We start from the raw sequence: 6,466 nt of genomic DNA, 5'->3' as shown, positions 1-6,466 counted from the left end.
CCGAGAAGCGCTTCGCCACTTTGTACCACAAATTGCTCGCACACAAAAAACTTGATGCCGGGGGTCAAGACTTTCTCAATACGCACATTCAATACCGAAACAAGTGGGCACGTGCCTTTGATGAAGATGGCCGGAGATACGGTCAAATGACAAGCAATATGGCAGAATGCTTCAATAGGGTGCTCAAAGGTGCACGTGGATTACCCGTGATGGCAATAGTTCAATACACATTTGACAAGATGAATGCGTACTTTGTAAAGTACTCAATGGAAACCGATGCACAAATAGCGGATGAGAACCCACGGAAGTACAAGTACAAGTTCCCACCCATCAGATAAGGGCAAGCATTTGCTCGCGCCACCCATCAGAATCGGTGCTCATACATAGAGGATTCCCATCGATAGGAAGATAGGTGATCATAGCTATATCCTGGAGCGTCACGGTCATCTCCCCGGTCCGAAGATGGAAAGTGTGTGTCTCCGGCCTCCAATGATCAATAAGCGCGGTGAGTGCTGGAGCATTGTTGGGTGGCGTCGACCTGCTGACCAACTGAATGAAAGGGAGAAGTCCTGTCTCCCTAACATATGGCGTGTACCGCTCATCATAGCGCATCCACCCAAGGTTGACCCCATGAGCCCGAAGCTTCAGAGGTGCAAGCTCCTACAAGCAAACAAACAAATCATTACATATGGGGGGTATGTGTTTGAAAAAAAAACACAAAATTCATAACACCGGCAACTTTCATTATTACCTGCTGCTTCACCGACATAGCGTACGACCGGTGTTGTAGATCCCAATGATCATTGAGAAGCCAAACCATCCTAGCAATTTGCAAGAAAGCTTTCTTGTCAACACGATTATCTTTTGAATACAGAAAAACTAAAGTAGGCCTACTAGATGCAACCATACCAATCTATGTATCCAACCATATCAAATCAAACATAACTAATAAAAAAGGGTTCCACAAATAACTAGGCCTACTTCATACAAATAACTTTTCCATAAACTATGCCTACTTCATAAAAATAACTCTTCCATAAACTAAACTAGGGTTCCACAAATCAAACAAACAAGGGTTCCCCAAATCAATCAAACAAATCAATACATGCAAAGTTCTAATACATGCAAGATTCAAATCTAATCTAATCAAACAAGGATTCCCCAAATCTTCAAAATATCATATTTTCTATGGATAGAAAGAAGGGGATCGGAAGAGAGTACCTTCTAGGATGGATTGGTGAAGAAATGCACGGACCAAATCGTCGGATCTGAAGGATTTGGGAGAGGGGATTGAGAGGGGGAGAGGAGGAACCCGCCGCGCCGCTGCTTCTGTTACTTCAAAACCGAACGAATGGGTGGGGTGGGGGAGGGGGAGCGGGCGGCTGGCATCTAAGTCACCGTGCAGCGCCTACGGGCTGGGCGCTGCACATTAGATGTGTGGCGCCTAGCCCGGAGGTGTTGCACTGCTGGGTGCGGGCCCAGGGGCTGCCACGGTGGACTGGTGTGCAACGCCCCCGTGCTAGGCGCGGCACAGTAGGGTGTGGCGCCGTCATGGCGGGCGCTACACAAAAAGGTTAGGGCTGTGAAATAGTTTCACGGTGAGTTCATTCCGTGAATTGATTTCGTCCGTAGGTCAAAATGGTCAAATTTGCCACAACACACGGGCAAGGGTGTAAGCAGCCGGTTGAGTGGCTCCCTCCATGCACATGTGAACCAGTAAGGCCCAAGCTAGACTGCCAATCATGGCTCCTCGTCCGCTTCTCCACCCGCCGATCATCTCCATTCATTCTGTCCTTCCTTTTGATCTCGAGTGGTACACCAAGAAGACGCTCCCTAGCACTTAAGCTGCTGGCCTATAAATTTGCAAGCTCCCCAACGGCATTAACCACCAGAGTAGGGCCTTCAATCAGTAACCAGCGAGACCAGCAAGCAAGCGAGCCATGGCAGCGACCTCCTCCTCCTCCTATGCCGTCGCGGTCGCTCTCCTCTGCCTGCTCGCCGCCGATGGCTGCTGCGGCTGCCCTGGACTTACACCTGCTCCCACACCTACGCCTACGCCTGCCCCCGCTACCCCCAGCCCCGACCCCGTTACACCTCCACCCGCGCCCGCTACTCCCAGTCCAGGCTCCGGCTCGGGCAGCACCAACGGCTCCTTCGGCGGCTGGCTGGACGCCAGGGCCACCTGGTACGGCGCCCCCGTGGCGCCGGGCCGGACGACAACGTACGGTGGCGCGTGCGGGTTCAAGAATGTGAACCTGCCGCCGTTCAACGCCATTACGTCGTGCGGAAACGAGCCCTCTTCAAAGACGGCAAGGGATGCGGCTCCTGCTGTTAGTACGATTGACTAGTCATGCGTGCATGCATTAGATGGATAAGTAGATGTGTGTGAGTTAGCTAGCTAGATGGTTGTAGTAGTTAGCTGTTAGGAGCGATGTGGAGCTGGCCGAGTCATGCGCGCTGTGCGGGTCATGCGTGCTGGCCGAGCGGATCCTCGCATGCAGGCTAGGTGTGCGTGGGTGCATGCACGGTGGAGACTTGGGTGTTGCGTAGCTGCTGCACTACAAAGCCGGCTGGGCTGTTCATGTTGGAAGAGAGCACGGGTGTGTGCGTCAAGGTGTTGTAGCGATGTAGTCTGGGGTGAACGAGTTCGTGCTCGTGGAATACAATGCCGTTTGTGCGACAGACGGAGTACGTGCTCCGGGAAACACCTGTGTCCAGTATCCTTCTTCCTCCTTCATCTTCTTCTTCGTTGTGTCAGAGAGAGAACGAACGAGAAGTGCAGCGAGAGAGAGGCAAGGCGAGGCCGCGGCAACAACAATTGGTATCATGAGCTTGGTGTCTTGGGCGTGCTTGCCGTGTCGGAGGCGTGGCGGCGTTCGCCGGCGGCTGCGCGGTGAAGCTCCGGGCCGTGTGTCAGTCTATAGAGGTGCGCGGCGCGGCGAGGAGGCAGCGGTGGCCGCGGCGGACGCGGCGTGCGCGGCTGACATGGAGGCATCGGCTGGGGCGCGCGGCGAGCGCGTGGTGACGGCAACGCGTGGCGAGTCCGCGGCTGTGTGGTGTGATGTCGTGCGCGCGAAGAGCACGGTGGTATCGGAGACGAGGAGGTCGCGGAGGACCTGCATGGTGGCGCAGAGGTCGCGGCGGCTCGGCTCGACAACCGTGGAGGCGCGTGGCACGGAGTTGTGGCGGCCCCGGTGGACCTGCGCGGTGGCGCGGCGTGGCGGCATGGAGGTGTTGTGCTGCGGTTCAGGCCGCGGCGGTGCAGGGCAATAAGACGCGGCGGCGAGCCGGGCGCGAGCGGTGCGTGTTATGGGTGTGCACTGGACGCGTCGGGCGCGTCGGGACCACGGGCGTGCGTACGAGCGTGCAGTTGACGTTGGGAGGAGGCGTATGTCACCGTGGTGCTCGAGTCCGTGCTCGAGTTCGGCTACATCCTTCTGGCGTTTGTCACTGGCGGCTGCCATGGCGGACGCGGAGGCGGCACGCGGTGAGCGTCTGGTGCTGTCGGGCTCGTCGGGCGCTTCAGATGCGCGCGGGACGTGTGGGACGCACTGGTGCGATCAGGCTCGTCGGATGCGCTCGGGACGTGCGGGGCGCGGAGGGACGCCAGGCATGTGTCGTCGGCGGAGACGGAGCTCGGCGTATGTCACCGGGGTCGTGACGAAGCACGGTGCGACCGGCGTCGGTGCGCCAGGTCGGGTCCGCGGGCTGGGTCACGGTCGTGACGACATCGACGACGGAAGCTGCAACAACTTCGGGGACGGCAAGTCAAGATTGGGAGGAAAAATGTTAGTACTAATCTTGATGCATGTAGTTAATTGGTTAGTGGATTGACTAGTCATGCGTGCATGCATTAGATGGATAAGTAGATGTGTGTGAGTTAGCTAGCTAGATGGTCGTAGTAGTTAGCTGTTAGGAGCGATGTGGAGCTGGCCGAGTCATCCGTGTTGTGCGCGTCATGCATGCTGGCCGAGCGGATCCTCGCATGCAGGCTAGGTGTGCGTGGGTGCATGCACGGTGGAGACTTGGGCGTTGCGTAGCTGCTGCACTACAAAGCCGGCTGGGCTGTTCATGTTTGAAGAAAGCGCGGGTGTGTGCGTCAAGGTGTTGTAGGAATGTAGTCTGGGGTGAATGAGTTCGTGCTCGTGGAATACAACGCCGTTCGTGCGGCGGGCGGAGTACGTGCTCGGAAAACACCTGTGTCCAGCATCCTTCATCCTCCTTCATCTTTTTCTTCGTTGTGTCAGAGAGAGAACGAGCCGGAGGTGCAGCGAGAGAGAGGCAAGGCGAGGCCGCGGCAACAACACCTGCTACCAGGTCAAAGCCGGCATTGCAGTTGCTTCACACTGCGTTCTATTGTGTTTGCGTGCAGATAAGATGCGTGCGCAAGGCTCACCCGGCGTGCTCCGGCGTCTCCGAGACAGTGATCATCACGGACATGAACTACTACCCCGTGGCCCGCTACCACTTCGACCTCAGCGGAACCGCCTTTGGCGCCATGGCCAAGGACCGACGGCTGCAACGACGAGCTCCGCCACGCCGGCATCATCGACATGCAGTTCAAGAGGGTGCCGTGCGAATACACGGGGCTGTCCGTGACGTTCCACGTGGAGAATGGTTCGAACCCGAACTACCTGGCGATCCTGGTGGAGTACGGGAATGGTGACGGCGACGTGGCGCAGGTGGACCCCATTGACGACGGCGAGCCGACGGGGCCCTGGGTTCCGATGAGGCATTCGTGGGGCTCCATCTGGCGCCTGGACACGCGCCGCTCGCTGCGCGGGCCCTTCTCGCTGCGTGTCACCAACGGGTCCGGCAGGTCGCTCGTGGCAGACCAGGTCATCCCCGTCAACTGGAAGCCCGACGCCGTGTACAGCTCCGCCGTCCAGTTTGATGATTGATTCCTTCCGCTCGTCCATGGAAGGCATGCACGTCCATATGCATGCACACATAGATTTATTGTGTCAAGATGTATATATATAACTGAGACATCGCCTGTGACGTCCGGTTTGTGCTCTCGTCCTGTGCTACCTATCATCTCTCATGTAGTACTAGCAGGTAGTGCGCGGTGGCACGCTGCGCCATAAGGAATGATAAGCTATTTAGTTTTTTAAAAATATCTGGTAAGTCGTCCAAGACTTGATTCATGGCGAAGTAATTCATACAAGTAAAGATACATCTAGTTTTGTTATCTTCTTAGAACTAAGGTATTAATTCTCCGGCTGGGTTTGTCTTTGTGATGTAGTCGTAGTGCAATTTACATCCGAATCAAACCCCAATTCAAAACCTGTCTCCATATATAATGAGCTTCATCTCTGTAATGTCCCAGCACCACTTGAATCCATCCCCGATTGGACATGAACATGTGTTACATGAAGAATAAAAAAAACTGATCTGTGGAAATGTATTGGAATACTTTACATATGACTATGGGCCATAAGAACAACACAAAATTTGCACCACGTTAGAAAATACTCAACTATAAGCCTCTAAGTATAGGCATCCTATAAAAAGGACATTCTCCTAATTCATAGGTCTTCAAATTTCAACAATAAGAAACCAATTGATGTATTATAAGTGTTAGCGAAAATTGCAGAGGCATTTGCCTGTTTAGCAAACTGATACTTGAAAGCAGGCCAGCTAGGTGAGATACCATCTGGCCATCCATGAACCAACAAATTGGAAGAGCTAGATGAAATACTATCTGAACGTCCATGAAAAAGAAAACTGGAAGCACACTATTACGGGAAAAAAGCCTATGTAGGTGATAGCATCCAAGATCACTAAAATATTGTTTAGCGTCTATAGGCTTCCAGATGGACACATATTTCTGTCTATAGGCATCCAGATGAACACATACTTCAGTCTTACCTATATTCCTATAATTCTGCATGATTAACTGAATATGTACCACAATACTAGCAAGCCAATAAAAATGGCACCAATAACACCATAAGGGAGTACCTCATACAGGTAGCACCAAGCCAGAGACCCAGTCAATAGTTTGTGTCAACATAAGTTCGCAGAATAACAACTTCAGTCTGGTAAACGTCCTTCCTCTCCTGTAGGATTTTACATAAGTAATGGGTATGTTCTTATTTCATGCAGTGGTGATTTGAACCATATGGTAAAGAAAATCTATCCTATGCTACTGCTTCACAAACCTCTACAGCACACTGCTTGAATCTATATACAATAATGGTAATACCTGAACTTGATAACATTCAGGGTTAATTCTAGGTGTGTCGTTCTTACACTTTCTACATAGTGGGTCACACAGTTACTCTTTGACAATTTTATCAATAACATTTAAAAAGGTGATTCTTAGATCTGTGATTGCAGCTGACATCAGGCACCTCATCCGTATTTCCCATGTGTAATTAGAATGGAATGTATAAAGAAAACTTATTATTGCATGTATCTAGAGATTTGTGTTTAACTTATACACCTTCAGATTTCCTCCTTA

General features: G+C 52.5%; 1 pseudogene; it reads left to right on the top strand.

The window, feature by feature from the left end:
- The first annotated feature begins 1,940 nt into the window (after positions 1–1,940).
- LOC119280079 lies at positions 1,941–4,982 on the top strand (annotated as a pseudogene).
- Positions 4,983–6,466: the final 1,484 nt, after the last annotated feature.

Source organism: Triticum dicoccoides, chromosome 3B (assembly GCF_002162155.2).
Source record: "Triticum dicoccoides isolate Atlit2015 ecotype Zavitan chromosome 3B, WEW_v2.0, whole genome shotgun sequence".
NCBI classification, from domain to species: domain Eukaryota; kingdom Viridiplantae; phylum Streptophyta; class Magnoliopsida; order Poales; family Poaceae; genus Triticum; species Triticum dicoccoides.
Note: the sequence above shows the minus strand (reverse complement) of the source record. Positions and strands in the feature narration are given on the sequence as shown.